The sequence below is a fragment of the Babylonia areolata genome, chromosome 11, assembly GCF_041734735.1.
Source record: "Babylonia areolata isolate BAREFJ2019XMU chromosome 11, ASM4173473v1, whole genome shotgun sequence".
NCBI lineage: Eukaryota > Metazoa > Mollusca > Gastropoda > Neogastropoda > Buccinidae > Babylonia > Babylonia areolata.
Window position 1 is genome coordinate 9,772,788 of NC_134886.1, and position 11,618 is coordinate 9,784,405.

At 46.4% G+C, this 11,618-nt stretch overlaps 1 long non-coding RNA gene across 1 annotated transcript in view; it reads right to left on the reverse strand.

The window, feature by feature from the left end:
• LOC143287290 (uncharacterized) overlaps positions 1–6,724 on the reverse strand; it is a 140,700-nt gene extending 133,976 nt beyond the window's left edge. The window contains exon 1 of the long non-coding RNA XR_013055936.1: positions 6,540–6,724. This is a non-coding gene — a long non-coding RNA (uncharacterized LOC143287290). The remainder of the gene's footprint in view (positions 1–6,539) is intronic.
• Between the last annotated feature and the right edge of the window lie 4,894 nt (positions 6,725–11,618).

Sequence of the window (11,618 nt, forward strand, 5' to 3'; positions counted from 1 at the left end):
ACCCCCCCCCCCCACCCGGACACACACACACTCTCCCCACCCCGCCCGCCCATTTCCCCCGGGGAACAAAGCCGCTGCATTACACACACATCATAAACATTCTACTACGTCCGTTTGAGATCGACACTGTGTGGAGTAAATCATTTTCTAAGCCGAAAGTCGAGACAAGACTGGCAGACAGAATACATACAATGATACATGTATGCATACAGAACACAAAATACTTCAGACAAATTATGTGGTGTGTATGTATGCTACGCAAGCAATACACGAGATCCAGAGCCGCTCAACACGAATACTCAAAAGAGATGAAATGCTGAAATACAAAGCTCGATGGAACCTCTCGTTCAGCAATCACAATCATAAACATGTAATGATCACACTACAGACAGGCAGACAAGCAGACAGACGTGCAACAGAAAGCTGTGCATAAAATATTCATACAGGGACTGGGGGGTGGGGGCGTGGTGGTGGTGGGGGGGGGGGGGGGCATGGGGGGGGTGGAAGCTTACAAAGTTGTTTTAAACCTTTTTTAACGTGTGACAAAGTCCCACCGACCGACAACAATCCTTCAAAGGAACAGACCGAGAGAGGATGGTACAAAGACAGAGGAGAGAGAGACAGACATAGCCAGAGACAGAGGGAGAGAGAGAGACAGACATAGCCAGAGACAGAGGGGAGAGAGAGAGAGACAGACATAGCCAGAGACAGAGGGGAGAGAGAGAGACAGACATAGCCAGAGACAGAGAGAGAGAGAGAGACAGACATAGCCAGAGACAGAGGGGAGAGGGAGACAGACATAGCCAGAGACAGAGAGAGAGAGAGAGACAGACATAGCCAGAGACAGAGGGGAGAGGGAGACAGACATAGCCAGAGACAGAGAGAGAGAGAGAGACAGACATAGCCAGAGACAGAGGGGAGAGGGAGACAGACATAGCCAGAGACAGAGAGAGAGAGAGAGACAGACATAGCCAGAGACAGAGGGGAGAGGGAGACAGACATAGCCAGAGACAGAGGGGAGAGAGAGAGACAGACATAGCCAGAGAGAGAGAGAGAGAGACAGACATAGCCAGAGACAGAGGGGAGAGAGAGAGACAGATATAGCCAGAGACAGAGAGAGAGAGAGACAGACATAGCCAGAGACAGAGAGAGAGAGAGAGAGAGAGACAGACATAGCCAGAGACAGAGAGAGAGAGAGACAAACATAGCCAGAGACAGAGAGAGAGAGAGACAAACATAGCCAGAGACAGAGGAGAGACAGACAGACATAGCCAGAGACAGAGGGAGAGAGACAGACATAGCCAGAGACAGAGGAGAGAGAGAGACAGATATAGCCAGAGACAGAGGGAGAGAGAGAGAGACAGACATAGCCAGAGACAGAGGGAGAGGGAGACAGACATAGCCAGAGACAGAGGGGAGAGAGAGAGACAGACATAGCCAGAGACAGAGGGGAGAGAGAGACAGACATAGCCAGAGACAGAGGGGAGAGAGAGACAGACATAGCCAGAGACAGAGAGAGAGAGAGAGAGACAGACAGACATAGCCAGAGACAGAGGGGGAGAGAGAGAGACAGACATAGCCAGAGACACAGAGAGAGAGAGAGAGAGACAGACATAGCCAGAGACAGAGGGGAGAGAGAGAGACAGACATAGCCAGAGACAGAGGGGAGAGAGAGACAGACATAGCCAGAGACAGAGGGAGACAGACAGACATAGCCAGAGACAGAGGGAGAGGGAGACAGACATAGCCAGAGACAGAGGGATATATATATATATATATATATATATATATATATATAGCTTGAGACAGAGGGGGAGAGACAGAGACAGACATAGCCAGAGACATAGGGGAGAGAGACACACATAGCCAGAGACATAGGAGAGAGAGACAGACAGACATAGCCAGAGACAGAGGGGAGAGACAGACAGACATAGCCAGAGGAGAGAGAGAGAGACAGACATAGCCAGAGACAGAGGAGAGACAGAGGAGAGACAGACAGACAGACATATATATATATAGCTTGAGACAGAGGGGGAGAGAGAGACAGACATAGTCAGAGACAGAGGGGAGACAGACAGGCATAGCCAGAGACAGAGGGAGAGAGACAGACAGACAGAATCAGAGGGAGGGAGGGAGAGACAGACATAGCCACAGACAGACGGAGAAAGACAGACATAGCCAGAGACAGAGGGAGAGACAGACAGAATCAGAGACAGAGGGAGAGACAGACAGAATCAGAGACAGAGGGAGGGAGAGAAAGAGAAAGGAATTAAAGAGAGAGAGGGAAAGAGATGGAAGAGGGGTAAGAGGGGTGCCCAGGAGGTCTTCTCCATGATCAATAAAATCGGCATTGGGGTCGTTCGCTATTGCAATGGAAGCATTTTAAAGGCCTATGCCGCTTTTAGAGACTCTCTCTCTCTTTCGCTCTCTCTCTCTCTCTCTGTTTCTTTCGCTCTCTCTCTCGCTCTCTCTCTCTTTCTCTCTCTGGCACCATACAGGCAGTAATAAAATTCATTCAGCCTAATTTCCAAGAATCGGATTGCGCTCTCTCTTGCACACACACACACACACACACACACACACACTCACCACACACACGCCACACACACACACGCAGTCACAAACACATGCGCGCGTGCACACACACATACACACACACACATTCACAAACACATGCGCGCGTGCACACACACACACACACACAAACACACACACAAACAGACAAACAAACACACAAACACACACACACACACACACACACACACACACACACACACACTGACAAAGACGCGCGCACACACACACACACACACACACACACAATCAATCACACACACACACACACACACACACACACACACACACACACACACACACACCACCACCACCACCACCACCACCACCACCACCACCACCACATTAGAAAGACAAGCCATAAATAAATGTTCACCCATCGGCTTACCACAGCAAAACCATGATAAGTCTGATTGAAAGAAGCAGAGCAAGTTATTGTTTTACCGCCAGGCGGTTTACCCACTCTCAGTAAAAGCTTCCTGTGAAATAAAGTCGAGGCAGCTCACAATCGCTTGCAAAGAATGTGGGGATTGGTGGTGGTGGTGGTGGTGGTGGTAGTGGGGGTGTGGTGTGGGGGTGGAGGGTCATGGGGGGTGGGGGTGGGGTACCAGGCATGTAGTGGGAGATTCGGTAGAAAGAAATGGATGAGGGAGGATGAGGATGAGGGTGAGGGTGAGGGAGGGCAGAACTGAGGTACTCGCGTTCATTTTGAACAGTGAATAGTGACTCGAAACACCGCCCCCACCCACTGTCTGTCAGTCAGTCTCCCTCTCTGTCTCTCTCTCTCTCTCTCTCTCTCTCTCTCTCTGTCCCCTCTCTCTCTCTCTCTCTCTCTCTCTCTCTCATTAAATATTGATTAGTGCATTATCTTCGATTACTGGTAGCAGTGAATGTGTTACAACTTATGAGCTAACCTGGGGACTATTTGTTGCATGTAACTAGATGCTATGATAAGATTATTGTTATTCATGTTATTCCTATTGGAGTGTACAATGGAGATATTGTTACCACTGTTTCCTCCTCATCCCCACCAAACCCCAATGCAACTGCAATTATGCCTGTGGCCTATATGCAATTAAATATTCGCATTCGCATTCGCATTCTCTCTCTCTCTCTCTCTCTCTCTCTCTCTCTCTCTGTGTGTGTGTGTGTGTGAGTGCACTGCTCAGTATCGTTATACAGACCGCAAAACAGAGAACGCGGTTTTGTTTTTCCTCTGTGTGTGTGTATGTGTGTGTGTGTGTGTGTGTGTGTGTGTGAGAGAGAGAGAGAGAGAGAGAGAGAGAGATTGTGTGTATATGTGTGTGTGGGGGAGGATGTGGGGTGTGTGGAGGTGTTGTGCGTTCAGACTTCAGGCATCATAAACATCCTCCCACAAGACGCCGAGTGCCAGAGACGATTGGTTACAGTAAGTATCCCACTTTCAACACTCCTTGTTTACAGACGATGTTACGGGCAACACAATGATGGGACCGAACCCAGAACCTCTGGTTTAGAAACATGTTATTGACCACCGGGCCACCGACTCATCCAAATGCAGTGAACAACAAGATGGGAGGGTGAAGGGGGGGGGGGTATAAAAAAAAAGTAATAGACATGAAGGAAAAAGCTGAATAATAAACGAAATTACGGCCAATATCTCTGGAACAAAAAACAAACCAGAACGGAAGGAGGCATAGGGCCGGAAAAGTGTTCTGACAGCAAAGTCAACAATTACCGATCTATCTCCTCCCTTCCTCTGTTGCCCGGGTGGCTTTCCCTCCCTCCCTCCCTCCCCCTCTCTCTATCTCCCTCCCCCCCCTCTCTCTCTCCCTCTCTCTCCCCAGGACTGGGTGGGAAATGGGAAAAAAGCATATGTTTTGCTAATCTCATTTCCCTGGTAAATAAAATATCGTTTCATTTCGTTTCGTTTCGTTTCCTTCCCCACCCCCCACCCCCCCTCTCTCTCTCTCTCCTCCCTCCCACTTCTCTCTCTCTCTTTCTCTCTCTCCCTCCCACTTCTCTGTCTCTCCATTCTCTTCCTTCCCCTCGGGAGATAATCAGAATTATGAAGCGAAACTTGACAAATACGGGTAGATGGAGACAGATAAATAGACTGGATAGACAGATGGAAGAAGACACCGATAGACAGACAGACAGACACACACACATATATATGAAGAGAGAGAGAGAAGCAGAGAGACAAACATTTCGATAGCTAGACAGACAGGCAGATAGACAGATGACAGACATACAGATAGATAGACAGTGGACCAACAGACAGACATTTCGATAGACAGACAGACAGGTAAACAGACAGACAGATAGACAAGTAGATAACAGATGGATGGGCGGATGAATGGATAGACGGACGGACGAACCGGCGACAGACGGAAGATCAGACAGACTGACAGATTGATAGATAGACAGACAGACAGAGCAGACAGGAAGGCAGACAAACATCATTATCTGATAGGCCTATATAAAAGAAAAATCAGTGACACACTACGTATATATGAGGGCTGCAATTTGATACTGCCAGCGAGCTCATCCGAACAGAATGCATGATTATACTCTGTGTGGTGTGTGTGTGTGTGTGTGTGTGTGTGTGTGTGTGTGTGTGTGTGTGTGTGTGTGTGTGTGTGCGTGCGCGCGCGCGCGCGCGCGCGTGTGTGTGTGTTTTGCGTGGTGTGTGTGTTGGTCTGACTTCAGTCTTTTCAAATAGTGGTGGTGTGGTGTGGTGTGGTGTGGTGTGGTGTGGTGTGGTGTGGTGTGGTGTGGTGTGGGTGGTGTGGTGTGGTAGTGTGGTGTGGTGTAGGATGTGGTGTGATGTGGGTGGTGTGGTGTGGTGTTGTGTGGGTGGTGTGGTGTTGTGTAGTGTGGTGTGGTGTAGGATGTGATGTAGTGAGGTGTGATGCAGGATGTGGTGTAGTGAGGTGTGATGCAGGATGTGGTGTAGTGTAGTGTGGTGTAGGATGTGGTGTAGTGTGGTGTGGTGTAGGATGTGATGTATTGTGGTGTGGTGTGGTGTGGTGTGGTGTGGTAGTGTGGTGTGGTGTAGGATGTGAAGTAGTGTGGTGTGGTGTAGTGTGGTGTGGTGTAGGATGTGATGTGGTGTGGTGTGGTGTAGTGTGGTGTGGTGTAGTGTAAAGTCGGACACGATGTGATGTGAACGTAGATGTGGCGTCGGGGTGATGCTGCATGTGGGTATGTGGTAATAAATGTGGTACTCTGCCTTCCTTTCCCTTCCTGTAACGCTTCCACACAAAAACTCCCGAAGACAACCGACCACACCAGGCAAACGGAGACAAAGGCTAAATCCCTCTCCAAGAATTTCACCGAAATAAACATTAACTCTCTTTCTCTTTCACACACTGCAAGCACGCACACGCACGCACTAAAACAACACCATCACCGTCTTCACAAAAACATCTCAAACAGTCGATCTGTCAGCCCAACCAAATGAAACAAAACAAAACCCTCGGCAAGAGAGGTTAAAAAATAAAAGAAAGAAAAGAAAGAAAGAAAGAGTGAACACACACACACACACACACACACACACATACACACCACACACACACACACACACGCACGCACAAAACACACACACACACACACACACACACACACACACACACACACACACACATCGTGCTCGTTCTTTGTTAGACCGAGCCCAGAGAGAGAGTAGAGAGAGATAGGGAGAGAGAGACAACCCAAGCCAAACCCAGCAGGGTTTTAAACCACCCCTCCCGCGCGCTCTTCCCTCGCTTTCCCTTCTCTCCCCCCCTCACCCCCCCCCCCCCCCCCCCCACTCCCTCTCTCCATGCCGTCTTTCTGCCAACAACACTCAACGATAACGGCAGATCACCCCCCCTCTCCCACCCCACCCAACCACCCACCACTTCCTCTCACCCCCAACAAATAAAAAAATTAAAAAAAAAAAAAAAAAGGCAGAAATTATCAAAGACGTTTCCTAAACTCACTTGTCTGCTGCGACTGCAAGTTCGTCAGTCCTTTTCGGGGGAAGGAGGGAAATCACATGTACTGTCTGTCAGCCCGTTCAGTGGAAACACACACACACACACACACACAAAAATAATCAAGGCTGGCGTCTTTTCTTTCCTTGCGTTTCTGTTTTGTTCTCTGTCACTGTCTTCCTTGAAACATCAGTTTGCCCGAGCAACGCCAAGATGAGAGCGCTCCCCCACACAACAAAGCCTCTCACTGCTGGGCCTTCGAGGCCATGTGTGAATGTGTGTGTTTGAGAGGGAGAGAGAGAGCGGTGGTGGTGGGTGGTGGCAGCGATGTTCGTCTGCTGCTACTTTCAATGAAAACCGGCACAGCCAATGGCAGAGCTTCACACAAAACACGCGGGATGAAGTATGGACCAAGGGAGGTAACCTCCGCTTGCTTTCCTCTCTCTTTCTCTCGCAGCAGGTGATGACCATTAATTTTTTTTTCTCCTCCTCCCAAGCAAGGAAAGGTATCAGCTTTAAAACAAAAACCAACCACACAAAAGGAGGAAACTCTACATTTTCACATCGGTAGACAAGGAGGATGTGGGAGGGTGTGTATCTCCGAACTTCAGCTCGTATTTGAAAAGGAAACCTTTCGCGTGACTGCGTGAGGGGGAAAGAGGCGGGGGGGCTGGGGGGGTGGGGTGAGAAAAGACCAAGAGAGGCACCATTAAAAAAAAAAGAAGAAAAAAAAGAACTCTGGGCTTCGTGTTTTCCAGTGATATAAATATATAACTCTGTGGTCTTTTCTGACAGATTTGAAATCTCGCAGTCCCAACTACACCATACCATTCAGTTTTCATTTTCCATACCAGTACACTACAACACACACAGCGGCACAGTCAGCAAGCCTTCACCAAGCCCCCACCGCGTGTGTTTGTGAGTGTGTGTGTTATCTTGCAGACGCTGAACGAAACCCAGCTGTTGTCCTTTGGTCTGCTGGCTGTTATCTCCCCCTGTTATGTCCCTGAGGAGTAGCCACACCAGGCTCTACTCTAACTCTGAAGGGTCCCATGTAATGGGGGCGAGATGGTCTTGAATATCTAAAGCTGTGAAAGGATAGAGCGCACGTTAGACTATCGCGGTTTCTCAGCTGCATACAGTCAGAGAGACCGGGCACATGACGATGTCTTTTTTAGTTTGTTGTTTTTTTGTCGGACAATTCTATTGAGCACCATGACAAGGCAGCTGGTTTTGTTCACATTACATAATAACACACTTATGTATTTTTTTAATTACTTTATTATTATTGTTATTATTATTATTGTTGTTGTTGTTATTGTAGAGCACTCGGCTTATGTCACAGATTGACATAAGTTTACATTTGGGCCAACAGCAAAGTGAGAGCTGTATTATCAGTGGTTTCTCCAGTCAATGGGAAACCATTTACAGCTTAGTCTTTTGTGAAGGACTATGACTCTCAAACTAGGAGGCAAAATTGCACTGGCTCTTGGTGCTGCAGCCTTGTGGGCTAGTTGGCCTTTGGGAACCATCCCAACGCCGACTGTCCTAAAACCCTCTTGGCCGAGAGAGTAGGGATGTAACTTGGGCAAGACACTCTCCACTATAATCAAATTCTAGCCCAAATAGTCGGAACAGCAGTTGCCTCCTCTGCTGTTCTGATGGTCATAGTCGGACACGACTGACTATCATATATACATAATTATAGCCTGTCATGCCAATGCTCAGCTCTATCACAGATTTACACAAACTTACAGCTGGGCCAATCGCAAAGTGAAAGCTGTGTGATCAATTGTTTCTCCATTGCAGTGTGAAGTCATTTACAGCTTAGTCCTTTGTGAAGGACTATGACTCTCAAACTAGGAGGCAAGACTGCACTGACTCTTAGTGCTGCAGCCTTGGAGGCCAGTTGTCCTTTGGGAACCATCTCAACGCCGACTGTCCTAAAACCCTCTTGGCCGAGAGAGTGGGGATCACGGTAACTTGGGCAAGACACTCTCCGATAATCAAATTCTAGCCCAGAGTCAGAACAACAGTTGCCCCCTGTGCTGTTCTAGTGATCATAGTTGAACACGACTGACTGTCATACACATATTTCCTGTATTGTGAAAACCTCTTCATGTTCTTGGCGTCCGTGTTACCCGGCAGAATATTCAGTCACACGCAAATTTGACACCTCGCCCTGTACATACCAACTCACATCTTATCAAATAATTCATTCACAGTTTAATACAACAAATGACTACTTTTCAGAAAACACTTTTCCCTCTCTGTTATGTCACATATTGAAAGAACAAGGAGGCTAAGAGAGCAATTGATTAACAAACAATAAAGGGTGGTAACTCTCTTCGTACACTGATAGGGTACAACAACTCCAAGTCAATTATGCTGGTTATGCACACAGGTAAATAAAAGTTGCACTGGAACAAACCCAGACACTTCCTCAAAAAAGGGAGCTCGATCTGCTCTTGTCCTTATACCGATCATTTGCCATGGGCACATAACTGACAGACGTGGCAGGAGAAATGTGCTAACACAAAATAGCTTTTAAATCCTGAATATCCCACACAGAACGTCATGTCACACATGTACAGACACAGACCGTCATGTCACACATGTACAGACAGAGACCGTCATGTCACATGTACAGACACAGAACGTCATGTCACATATACAGACACAGACACAGAACGTCATGTCACATATACAGACACAGAACGTCATGTCACATAGACAGACACAGACACAGAACGTCATGTCACATATACAGACACAGAACGTCATGTCACACATATACAGACACAGAACGTCATGTCACATATACAGACACAGAACGTCATGTCACACGTATACAGACACAGAACGTCATGGCACATAGACAGACACAGAACGTCATGGCACACATATACAGACACAGAACGTCATGGCACACACATACAGACACAGAATGTCATGTCACACATATACAGACACAGAACGTCATGTCACACATACAGACACAGAACGTCATGTCACATATACAGACACAGAATGTCATGTCACACATATACAGACACAGAACGTCATGTCACACATACAGACACAGAACGTCATGGCACATAGACAGACACAGAATGTCATGTCACACATATACAGACACAGAACGTCATGGCACATAGACAGACACAAAACGTCATGTCACATATACAGACACAGACACAGAACGTCATGTCACATATACAGACACAGAACACCATGTCACATATATACAGACACAAAACGTCATGTCACGTGTACAGACACAGAACATCATGTCACATATACAGACACAGAACATCATGTCACATATACAGACACAGGACATCATGTCACACATATACAGACACAGAATGTCATGTCACACATATACAGACACAGAATGTCATGTCATACATACAGACACAGAACAGACACAGAACGTCATGTCACACATATACAGACACAGAACTGACACAGAACGTCATGGCACATATACAGACACAGAACAGACACAGAATATCATGGCACATATACAGACACAGAACGTCATGTCACACATATACAGACACAGAACTGACACAGAACGTCATGGCACATATACAGACACAGAACAGACACAGAATATCATGGCACATATACAGACACAGAATGTCATGTCATACATACAGACACAGAATGTCATGTCATACATACAGACACAGAATGTCATGGCACATAGACAGACACAGAATGTCATGTCATATATACAGACACAGAACTCATGTCACACATACAGAAACAGAACGTCATGTCACACATGTACAGACACAGAACGTCATGTCACATATACAGACACAGAACAGACTCAGAATATCATGTCACATATACAGACACAGAACGTCATGGCACATATACAGACCGGGAGGGTTTGCAGGTCCGCTTTTGTGGTGGATCTTTCGTCGCTTGCAGAACACGAAGTAGGTCATATGACGTCATGGGCTGCCCACCACCATAACTAGCTTTTTTCAGTTTGCACTGACTGCCTGTGTTCCAACAACATTTCGGCAAAGTTTATAAATGGATCAGTTCGAATATATAATGGCAGAAATGTGACAAGAAACACGCTCACAGTGAACACAGACGACTAAAGCTAATGATGGCTTTGATTATGAAACCAAATATATCAGTCTTGTAAACTTGCAAAAATAGTCACCGAAAATGTTCAAAATCCTTTCCGATCAAAACAGCGATTTCCACTACGAAATTTTAGCCTTTCGGTGACCTGAAAAACAACAACAGCACACACACACACACACACACACACACACACACACACACACACACACACACACACACACACACACACACACAGAGGAATGGAGACGCGCATGCGCACGTGGTTCTCGCAAAAAATACCCCGGGAACCTCCCACTTATCTAAAAATAGATGGGCAGCTCATTGGCCAGGAACAATGAAGCCAAGTGGACGCCATACTGTCACTCGTATCCGGCCGTCAGTCCGTTGAGAAGTCGTCTCTGCTAACGAACTGATGGTAGTTTCTGAACGTTTACCGTGTATCTTCGATGAATTTTCTTTCTAAATTCAGTGTTAAAATCCTGTCTGTATTTGATACTATAAAGCTTGGGGTTAAAAAAAGAAAAAAAAAGCTAGCTATAAAGCAGATTCGAATCAAGCATGTTCGGGTGTGAAGCAATGGTCTTAAGCACAGCGCTAACCTGCGACTACGAATGACGTTCAAAAATGATATCAAATCATGTTGTTTCTTAGCGTGATAAATCGGTTACGGTATTCGAGATGAATTCGCCGTTTAAATCATGTTATTTTGCTGTATCTCGGGCATTTAAAAAAACATGAAGGACTATTATCAAAAGATAATTCCACGCCCAAAATAAGACATTCAATTACTCAACACTTTAACTATACGTTAAGGAAGAAAATTCCGCCAAACAACAATTTCTAATTAAACAAAATATATTACTTTTTGCAAATTTAATAAACTTACTTATAGTTAACAAACCTTTTCTGCTTCTTTTGAATAATTACTTTAGGAACTGAAAATCGACTTTGACTAAGATGAATATTTTTGGC